The sequence below is a fragment of the Topomyia yanbarensis genome, chromosome 3 (genome assembly GCF_030247195.1).
Source record: "Topomyia yanbarensis strain Yona2022 chromosome 3, ASM3024719v1, whole genome shotgun sequence".
NCBI classification, from domain to species: Eukaryota; Metazoa; Arthropoda; class Insecta; order Diptera; family Culicidae; genus Topomyia; species Topomyia yanbarensis.
The window spans coordinates 336,624,611-336,636,988 of record NC_080672.1 but is presented as its reverse complement, the minus strand read 5'-3'; positions in this window follow the sequence as shown (position 1 = coordinate 336,636,988).

Genomic DNA, 12,378 nt, shown 5'->3' with positions numbered 1-12,378 from the left:
AACGATTTCTTCGAAAAGCAGCTTGACCATTCCGAACTGTCGATATGTAATTTACTTTAGCACAAAGTGGTCAAACGATTGTTCGTTTATCTTTTCTGATAACTTAATTTGGAAGGGTTCCGAATTGTGTCCTCCAGCCACCCTTGCTTTGCAGTCCCACAGCAGGTCCCTACACCAGAGTGGAAAATCCGGTTACGCAGCAGGCGAATAAGACGCCAACGTCGACGATGAATGCAAAGAAGAAAGTTTTCAGCTCATTTGTTTGTCCCTCTCATCAATATTTCATCGAAACCAATCGAACTAAAAGTTTTCCATCGTTTGTTGCTCTCCGGTCTGTTTACTTACTTCAGGCAGAATCGGTGGAAAATCCAAACAAGCACCGTCACCATATTCTTCCTCCACCAGCAGGCAGGGTGGTTGGTACATATTGCATTATGCCCGGGGTGAAATGAGCTGGGAACGATTCGCTGGAAAATGTCATCGGAATGGCAATTTGTTTCTCCGGTTGTTATATTCCTGCCTTACTCCCAGTCGTGCTTCCTTTTGCCTCTATGCCAGTGTAGGCGAGAAGGGGGATGTTGAAGGAGGAAGACTGTAAAATTCTACCGTTTTTGTCACAATTGTCGTTATCGATAGCAATTGAAAATGGATGGTTTTAACCTTTACAGTACCAAGCTAAAAATTTTCTGAAAATTTTGTTTAAATTTTGCTCTCATTTCGTCAATTTTTGACCGAATTGGATGGAACTGGCTTTAAAAGATCTGGAATTTAGTCAAGTTTCTATATACCGAGTAGTGTTCAAATCCGTGGACCGGTTCCGGAACTAATCCGAATTCCCTTGGGGTATATTCGGCAGCTCCCTCAAGGCCATTCCATGGTAGACCACCCAATGTCCCAGTCCGGGATATGCTAGCAAATCGCGATCTCCCCTATATGTCCCTTATTTACAATTTCATTAAAACGATAAATATCCCAATTTAGCCCCTCTCTTTTATTTCTTGTTTTTAGAAATTTCCTCTTGCTTGTGGAACCGATCAGCTGCAGAGTGCCACTATGTAACCGCCGTCGCCTTTACCACTACGCCTGCATAGAAGGAAACTGAAGCGAGAGCGACTTGATGTCCGATGACTTTTTAAGGATTCCCCGCGGGTCCGAATAATACCATCCGCCAACCCGGTACTCGACGACTTACTAGACTGAGGCGCAAATTTGTTTCGCTGATCTCCCGTTTGCGCGATAGTTGCAAGTTTTGCTCTTCTTTCCCTGTCACCATATACGTCTTCTCTCCCCTGTCCTCGATACACCTGCTGCTACACTGATGTGGAAATAGGCCCCCCTCTGAAATATCTTGACCAAGCATAAGTCTTCGTTAAAAAATCAAATTTGATTTCTGTATTCCTAGTTTTAAGATAGCTGTAATTTTTACTCTTTATTGAAACTCTTGTCCTCCATCTTGTAAATAGAATTGTATCCCTAGTTTTAAGATATCTGTGAAATTTCTCATAAATATTTGTTCCACCTTTTGTTAGTTTTAAGATAACTGTAAAATATTTCGTAAAATACTATTACTCCCCCTCTTGTATATCAAACTGAATCCCTTGTTTTAAAATTTTTCATAAAAAAATCTTTTGGCCCTCTCTTGTATATTGAATCTTATTTCTAGTCTTAAGATAGCTGTAAACTTTTTTTTCTTGTATAAAAAAAATATTTCAACATTGTAACCTCCTAGTTTTAAGATATCCAAAATGTAAAAACAAAAGAATTTGGCACCGCCAAGCTAACGCATTTGTGCCTATCAAATAAACGAATTGAATAAAAAAAAAAAAGGCCATTCCGGCACCGGTTCCGTACGGATGGACATTTGACGCCATTTTGAAAACCAAGATGGCAGCTTCCGGTTACCACAAAATAGTGAAAACCACCATCAATATGGGTGTTATTTGAAAGAGAACGGCCAGCAAAAGCCGGAAATTGATAATTGACGCCATTTTGAAAAGCAAAATGGGGATTTCCGGTTACCACAAAACAGTGAAAAGCATCATCAATATGGGTGTCATTCGACAGGGAGTGGTCAATAGAAGACAGAAATTCATTTTTGACGCCATTTTCAAAACCAAGATGGCGGTTTCCGGTTATCACAGTGCAGTGCAAACCGCCACCAATAATGGCGTCATTGTAAAGCGCTAGCGATCATCAAAAGCCGGAAATTGGTTTTTGACGCCAATTCGAAAACCAAAATGGCGGGTTCATGTTCCTAAGAAACAGTGAAAACCGTCATCAATATGGGTGTCATTTGAAAGGAGTGTGTCAGCAGGAGACGGAAATTGATGACTGACGCCATTTTGAAAACCAAGATGGCGGCTGCCGGTTTCCAAAAAGCAGTGAAAACTACCATCAATATAGGTGTTATTTGAAAGGGATTGGTGAGAAGAAGTACGAAATTGATTGTTTATGCAGTTTTGAAAACCAAGTTTGCGGTATCCTGTTACTGCAAAACAGTGAAAACTATCATCAGTATAGGTATCAGAAAGGGGTAGTCATAAAGTGATTTTTGACGCCATTTTCGAAAACCAGCTTCCGGTTACTACAAACAACAGTGAAAACCATAAGTATGGGTGTCATTTGAAAGGGGTGGTCAGTAGATGTAGTGGTGGCGGTGGTACTACCACCTTTGTAACAGGAACACTCTCCATAGCACTGAGCAATCTTTACACGCCAAGCATGACGTGTTCAAGCATTACTCTCTGACCATACTCAGCATGCTACTGTACGAAGGGCCAAAAAGGAATTGCGTGGTCAGAAAGTGACTTCTCTTACATGTACATGTTCCAATAACAAGATCATATAAGCCAATTACAATGCAAGCCATTGTTATAAAAAGTAGCCTCAATAGGTGGGGAGAAAATCCTGCGCAATGTTCACGAAATGTTAGCAACAAGAATCTGGCTACTCCACTCTTCCTGCTCAAATCGTTTCAATCAGGTGGCTTGATGGTCCCTCTCAATTCCCATGTATTCTATGTAAGGGTCATTCCACGCGCAGTGATCAAGGCACGTGTAATCGACCTTCACGGATTTGAATCAAATTTGGAGGAATTGCTCATCTAGGGCCAATATATAAAAACCCAAATTTTTGTGTCTAATCAATCACCCCTCGGGCAATGCGAGCACCCCCCCACCCGTTTTGGCAAATTGTCAAAACCCTTGATTTCTTTTGGAACATATTTCCGGTTCTATTTACTCTAGAACCAAACCGTAAGATGGGTTTTGAAGAAAATTGTTCAAGGAGTTTAGAAAATATATTAGTTATTGGCGGCAGTGCTGCCAACTATCCGATTTTTTCAACCAAATAGCAAATCAGCGATATTTTGAAGCAAAAAAACGCTATTTCCCATATAAAATCGCAGGTGCACAACAATAAAAAAAAACTAACTTGAGTATTCTAAGTTCACACATAATTTATCGTGAAGTAGACGAGAAATTATGAGAAATTTATATGAGAAAATTCGAGTTCTTCTCTTCAAAACAGTGCATCTCAGGATGCGCTCAAATTATATTGAGATTATAAGTGTTTTTTATGTAAAAATATCTACAGAACACGATGGCATTAGAATCTTCAAAATTAAAATATTTGTAATAAAAAAAAAAATCTTTTAATATTTAACTGAAAAAAATCGCATAGTTGGCATCACTGCCGCGAAAAGTTAAGCTCCTTCAGCAATTTTCTTCAAAAACCATTTTTCGAATGGATTCTATAGTAAATAGAACCGGTGATATTTGTAGAAGACACCTAATTTCTATCTCTCTCCGTTGAAAAGTTAGTGTTGGCGCAATCTATGCGGTCACAGGTGGCACTAAAATTTTCTAACCAGGACATAACTCGTATTATGTATTGCAATTCTTCCGAACATACTATTCAGCTAAATCTAACCATTATTCTACAAAAATGTTTAGTTTGTTAGAACCTAGTACCGATACACTACCACGCACTGCTAGGCCCCATGCAAAACTGACTCAGACACCACTTCGCTAAAAGTTTAATAACTTCTTTTAACAAAGCCGAATTGACTAGCAGTCTTCGACAAAGTTGTACACAATTGAATTATATTTCTTATTTTCACTTACAGTGATAATTCGATGCATACTGTGCCACCTAGCGGTGAAAATGCGGGCTAGTGGGTTTTCTTCATATAAATTGTCGAAAAATCCCATACAAACTTCAGGCACGTTGGTCCGGTAGCTAGACTTGTCCGATTTGTTTCAAATGTAGAGCAAGTACTCCTGGTGGGACTAGGAATCGACTCAGGGGTAGGCCGATAGGGGTCACGTCCTTACAATCGTCGAACGGTTTTGTGTAATCAGATAGGTGTACTAATTTTTGTTTTAAGTTTGTAACAAGAAACAAAGGGGTTGGATAGGCAACCGCTCTCCTCTTGCTGCAATAAGTGTGCTGGATATGCTACACATAGCTATGCGGCGGTACGGTTTTTTTTTTGGTGTTGGTGTTTGTTTTTTCGTGTCGTGGAGAAGGCGGCCATCGAGGTTTTTAGATAGTGACGGACCACGGCATCGAACAGACGCCCCGAGTTTTTTTTGTTTTTGCGGGACAGTTTCCAGCCACAATAACCAGTGCGGTGAAGTGCACGTGTGCGACGGTGACAATCCCGTTCGAAAAGTGCCGACCCGTGGTTCGGGTACTCAAGTGTTTTGGTGTCGGGTCGCCGGAAAAGGAAACTAAGCGCCAAGGAGCAACTCGCTTCCCCGGCTAAGTATAAAGGACCCAGAAGACGCCTTTCCGCTCTCGCTGTGAAGGATCAGCCGAACGAGCCTAGCTCTCCTTCACAGCTAAGCTTCAAGGAGAGCGAAGCAGGGTGGCCAAAGGTGCTCCCTGGGAAGTACACTGCGGTGACTTCTGGGATCTCTCGCGGGGAGCGAGTAGATCCGGCGATAATTCTCCATCGTCGCTAGGGAGGTTCCAACAAAGGAGCCAAGCTCACCTCCCTAGCTAAAAGTCAAAGATCGCTGCTGGCGCAGCCAACGACACCAGCAGGAGAACGCGGCCGTTGTGTTCCCGGCCGGTCGGAAGAAACCGCCCGCCTTCCCGCCATCGTCAGAAGCAGCTGATCAACTTCATCGACAGAGTGCAGCAAAGAGGAGATTTGGTGGAATAAAAGTCGGTAAATCTATTAGTTTATTTACCTTTTTTGTTGTGAAACGAAAATCCGTAATTCTGTAGAAACACCTAGGCCGCCCTGAAAAGAAGGGTACGCCGGGCAAACAAGAACCCGAGTAGTGGAAAACCCTTACTTACAAAGTAAAGAAAAAAAGTAGGCAACCGCGGCATCCCAGTCGCCGTCGTTCCCCCAGCACATTATTCGGCAGCGGCTCACGAGTCAAAACTTCTTGATATCATCCACTGCTTTAATTGAGGCCAGCAATCACTCCATAAACGATGAAGTCATCGAAGAAGCCCCACACACCTGCACGTATACCACACTATGAAGCCGACACCGACACCAACCACGAACGCGTGAATCAACAAATACATCTCCAATGCAACGCACGATCACGATCCGCAGTATTGAACGAGGAAAAATACACATGTCCAAATCGAAAATTATTATTATAATAATATTGCCGATTGATAGCCCATGTGAACATCGGCGAGAATGAACTAATCTTGTTGAGATCTGCGTTCAACATATTGACAACAATATGATTTAATTCGGTTATTCTCGCATAGTAATGACTACGAAACGGGAGCAAGTTTTAAAAGTTTCGCTGAACTATATTGAAAATTAGTCTAAATCTGTACCTTTTGAGTCACGAAGAAACTTAGTTGTCTGTCACAACAGCACATACTTATTGTTGGTGTGAAATAGTTGTTGAAATGAAAATTGCTACTTGGGTGACCGTTCATTTCTAAATAAAACCCATACCGATGATGATTTTGACTATTTTGTGGTACCACCATCTTGCTTTCCAAAATGGCGTCAATCAATATCCGTATCTGCCGACCATTCACTCGCAAATGACTTCCATCTTGATGACAATCTTCACTGTTTTGTGGAAACCGGAAGCCGCCATCTTGGTTTTCAAAATGGCGTCAATCATCAATTCCCGTCTTCTACTGATCACCCCGTTTCAAATGCCACCCATACTGACAATGGTTTTCATTGTTTCCTTGGAACAGGAAGCCACCATCTTGGATTTCAAAATGGCGTAAACAATCAATTTTCGTCTTTTGCTGACCACCCGCTTTACAATGACACCATTATTGACGGTGGTTTTCACTGCCTTGGGGAGCCGCTATCTTTGCTTAGAAAATGACGAAAAAATCAATTTCTGTCTTCTATTGACTCCCTCCTTTTGAATGACACTCATATTGACAATACTTTTGACTGTTGTGGTAACCGGAAACCGCCATCTTGGTTTTGAAAATGGCGTCAATTATAAATTTCGTCCTTCAAATAACACGAATTGATGGTTGTTTTCACTGTTTTGTGGTAACCGGAAGCTACCATCTTGGTTTTCAAGTGACCATCTCTTTTCTAATGACACCCATATTGATGACGGTTTTCACTGTTTCTTTGGAACATGAACCCGCCATTTTGGTTTTCGAATTGGCGTCAAAAATCATTTTACGGCTTTTGCTGATCGCTAGCGCTTTACAATGACGCCATTATTGGTGGCGGTTTGCACTGCACTGTGATAACCGGAAACCGCCATCTTGGTTTTGAAAATGGCGTCAAAAATGAATTTCTGTCTTCTATTGACCACTCCCTTTCGAATGACACCCATATTGATGATGCTTTTCACTGTTTTGTGGTAACCGGAAATCCCCATTTTGCTTTTCAAAATGGCGTCAATTATCAATTTCCGGCTTTTGCTGGCCGTTCTCTTTCAAATAACACCCATATTGATGGTGGTTTTCACTATTTTGTGGTAACCGGAAGCTGCCATCTTGGTTTTCAAAATGGCGTCAAATGTCCATCCGTACGGAACCGGTGCCGGAATGGCCTTGAGGGAGCTGTAGAACCGTATGATTGGAAGAACTTCGCATTTCGTATAAAGCTATGAACCCAAATCGCTGGAATGATAGAAAAATATATACATTTTCTTAGGTTCTCCCGGAACAGTTCTCCGGTGGCCAAGATTGGTCCAATGCATGTCTATTGTGAAGGATCAATGGGAAATAGTCATATGTAGCACATTTCAAAATACAATTACTTAAATTTATGGGATGTTTCTTCAAAACTCGTCCGTCACCCCACTGGGATGCCGGATATACCCCAAGGGAATTCGGATTAGTTCCGGAACCGGTCCACGGATTTGAACACTACTCGGTATATAGAAACTTGACTAAATTCCAGATCTTTTAAAGCCAGTTCCATCCAATTCGGTCAAAAATTGACGAAATGAGAGCAAAATTTAAACAAAATTTTAAGAAAATTTTTATTAAAATACGTGACTGAAAATATGAACTACTGATTATTGCGAAGGTGTTATTTTTAATTTCTTGGATCGGCATAAATACCACATTCTTGAACACAATAAAACCTAAAGCATTCTACAGAAATTTTGGATATTTCAGCAGTAACGCATACCAACCATTCCTGGCTTCAACTCGCTAAAACCAACTCAAACAGACCGAATACCGATGTCAAAATCTCATCTCGACATCCCGCAGATAACATTCCAGCGACGCTGATGTTAACATTCAAATCACATGTCACACTGCCCCCCAACTCATCAGCAACGAATCCCTCATCTAATCGCCCCCCATAACGTACATTCGTAACGAATCTACGCTATAGAAAGCGAACAGCCACCACACGTCCAATTCCCAAACACCCCCCCCCCCCGCTCCGACCACTGATTCTACATTCACTATCTACACGTAGCTACGTTTGAGGCAAAATTCCTCCCCCATGACATCACATGGGAAAATGCATTATTGTTCACCTGACGGTATCATTTGGGATACCTACCGCTGGCCCTTCCTGCACCGGATGGTGGCAACCGTCTTCCTCGTGGAGACAAATCATGCGAAATGAGACTGACTGGCATCGCGTAAGCCACCGCAAATAAGGCTGCCTGTTCGCCGACTCGATGTGCCCCGGCCAGCTGTGGCATACAACAATTCATCAGGCCAGTAATAGTCACAGCTTTCGTACTCACGGCCAACATCGTACCTACTGGGATGTGTACGGACGGACAGTATAGCAACAGCCGCGTCATTCATTATGAATTTATGAACAAATGTGTCACGAAGAAAATATTTACCAAAGTAGGTACAACTCACCCTCCGTCGGTGGAAATTTGAATGCAGATATGGCGAAAGTATGTGCTTCTTATAGCGATGCAGCCATCCGGTGGCCGTGTGAGGTTATAGTCGCTGGCACTTCGAGATTGGAATTGTTTGGGGTTCTAGTCACCCCATCGCGCATGGTACGAACTGTTGGCAAATGGGGTGGTCGTCCATGGGTGCTCGCTAATATTGGCTTAGAATGCATAGTATACATGGTTGCCAGATGGGTGTTTAGTAAGTACCCAATTAGTTATTCAACAAGACACATTGAACTGCACTGAATAATTGAATTTGAGCCATTATTATTATTATTCCTTTTGAAAAAAAAATAAATGAAAAGCTGCCTGGCTATTTGCGATTTTCTTAAAACGTAATCTATTTTTTGTTAAGCTTATGGAAAGAGTTACTTTTAAGGAATATTTCAACATCTGTTGAAGGAGATAGAGGCTGCAGAACGTAACATGGGAAGAACTTGAGTCAATCTTGTATATTTATGGATTTAAAAAAATGGTACCTCGCCCACATGTAAGAGAGATCTCCGTTTGCCAAAATATTTTGAATTGTAATGTACAATACAATACAATGCAAAATACGCAATACACAATACACAATACACAATACACAATACACAATACACAATACACAATACACAATACACAATACACAATACACAATACACAATACACAATACACAATACACAATACACAATACACAATACACAATACACAATACACAATACACAATACACAATACACAATACACAATACACAATACACAATACACAATACACAATACACAATACACAATACACAATACACAATACACAATACACAATACACAATACACAATACACAATACAATACAATACAATACGTTTATAAAATAAAATAAATAAATGATGTAGGGTAAGGTGGGGCAAATTCGACCTAGTAAATGGTTTTGGCTGTAAATGCTCATTTTACATCGCATCAAGTCGCTTTATATACCAAATTATAGATTAGACTTCTGCGCAACTTTCTATGTATAGCTATTTATTCACACCTTGGGAAAATTTTGAGATACAAGCGTTTTACGAAAAAGTTCATTTTTGCTGTTTTCAAAAATGGTGGGGTAAACCCGACCGCCTATGTTTTTGGTTGATTTAGTACAGATATTACCCAAATTTTATGGTTTTTCAATGATAAATCAAAGAATGTTATGTTATTGAATTGTAATAAAAGAAAATGCAATTCAATGTCAATCTTGAAATGTCAAAATCACGAGCAGTAGCACGTAAAGATATTCCCATTTGCACCGGAGCAATTGCTCGACAAATACTATATTCAACACATTTTTGTGTCTTTTGCTTGTAATTATGTACAAAAAATAATAAAAGCACATTACCATTGTTCTAAAAAATGATAAAAGTATATTTCAGTTTGATAAATAAACATTTTCTTACCAAAACAAGCGGTCGGATTTAACCCACTATTTATAGGTCGGATTAGCCCACCGCGTCATTTTTCATTAAGACGCACTTAACAAAAATTACGAAAAAAGTTGGACTAAATTCATCTATGCACTTTGTAGGACTTTAATCAAAGAATTTAAATCCACTTACATTGATTATGCAATCACTTTAAAAATCAGAAATATCCTGTAATCAAAGATGCACAAAAATCATATCAAAAGTTGTAAAAACACACTTATTGTCGTTTGAGCATCTCAATGTAAAATAATAAAATGCTGCCAGGCCACCATTATGATTATTTTCGATGCTCTACACGACAACACTGATATTAGTTCGCGTAGTGCTTCCGATTTTCGTTAACAGAGGGGGATCGGGTTTACCCAACGGTCGGATTTGCCCCACCTTACCCTAAAAATATGTCAAAAGTTGCTGTTAGGAAAACTTTTTTATTAAAAGCTTCTCCATGATCCAAATACACTGAAAAATGTCTTTTATGTCTTTAACCCTTGTGAAGGCAAGCTAAAATCCTAACATTAAAGGGCAAGCCGGGCCTCTCAGGCCCGTCTAAATTCAAGCTCCTTTTTGCCGTTCTCATATAGAAAGGTTATGCAATCGGTTGAAATTTCGACTTTTTAACCGAGACCCGCAGGGCCAAATCTCTTGTACCATTCGACTCAGTTCGTCGAGATTGTAAAATATCTGTATGTGTGTATGTATGTATGGATGTATGTATGTGGCAAACAATCTCACCGATTTTTCTCTGAGCTGGCTGGACCGATTTGTACAAATTTAGTCTCAAATGAAAGGTGCAGCCTTCCCATCGGTCGCTATTGATTTTTTTATTGATCCGACTTTCGGTTCTGGAGTTACGTGTTGAAGAGTACAATCACACAGCAAATTTCCATAGAAACTGATACCACCATGATGTCCAAATGATGCAATATATATTAAAATATGTTCAACATTACTTGGCTTTGCATGTCTTGATCATTAATGATCCACCGAAGGCACTTCGACCACATTGGCCAGCTATGGCGGTTCTTAATGCCCCGGGGGAACTTACCAAGTTCCTAAGATAATGTCATACCTATTTCTCAGCGAATTCTTTACCGATTTTTACAAACTTGGTTTCAAATGAAAGGTACAGCGTTCGTATTGTCTTCTGTTGAATTTCTAATTAATCCGATTTCCGGTTCCGGAATTACAGGATGATGAGTACGAACACGCAACAAATCCCGATTTCAGCGTATAAGGCGATGGATGTAAAAAGGTCAATTTTTTTTCCAAAAGGTACTCGGAAGATCACGTCGACTGTCGATTGGTTCTGAGCTCCATTTCGTTTGAAAACGACCAATAAATGTTTCTGGGTTGCTATTAATTTCTTCTGATGCATAACCGGAGTACATATTCATATTTTTCTGCATCAGATTCATCGTCGGAAGCAATATCATTCACATCTTCTTCCTCGCTTTGCAAATCAGTTTCGGAATCGTCTGCTGTTGAATTTGGTCGAATTTCTTCCATTATTTCAGATTCTTTGAGACGATTGCAAACATGGGCATATCGTCTTATAGCCATTTCAATTTTTTGTTGCTTTTAGATCTTACAATTTGAATAATTACGACAACTATATCACAAAGAATAGACAACAAAAATAGACAATAACGACAGAGTTAGGTTATGTTGTATCCAAATAATTGTCAAGTAGACCACAGTGGATGAAATAAAAGTATTTACCTAAAAAAATATGACACACGCCATTATCGTATGCTATTTTTACATTTCTTATAAAAGAAATGTATAGAATTCGCTCAAACTTTCAAGATTTTTTTCTTATATGAAAAGGTAAAAAGATAAAATCAATCAAAACATAAAAAAAATGCCTGCTACTATGAAGATGAACTCATCAAAATGTTTTTTTTTTCAGATAAATATTATTGTATAAAACCCGTGGTATTCCTAGTAAATATTGCATGTACACCGGGCCTGCCAGGCCCGGCTTGCCTTTTTGTGCATGTAAAAAATTCAAACATAGCTGCGCATCACTCCATAGATGAAAATTTAACAATTCATTATTTTTGTTATAGATTTCAAAGCTACTTATCAAAATTTCCATGCCCAAGCTTATACTGCATACACATTTTTTTGTAACTAAAAAATTGTAACGTGCCGGGCCTCTGAGACCCGGTTGCCTTTTTGAGGGTTAAAACGATAAACATTAGACATTTGACAATTTATGATGGGGTAACACGAATAACTTTTAAAAAGGACATAATTACATGAATTAATTGCATTTGTTGGAGTAAAATTCCAAATATCTCGAAAACTATCGCATTTTGGAAGATATTTATTAAATGCATTTTGATTTAAAATGATACATAGAATTATTATAGAATTACAGTTTTGTATGTCAATTAGTATGAAATTTGAAAACATATATAAAATTATTGTCAGAAAAACTTTTTTGCTAATAATTTCTCCATCATGAAATTACATTCAAAATGTTTTTTTTTCTCTTTAGATTTTTGTTGACAACATATAAAAAATTAGAAAAAATGGTTTTTTTTTCAATTTGAATTTTTATCATAAATTTTGTTTTTGTGAAAAATGACACAAC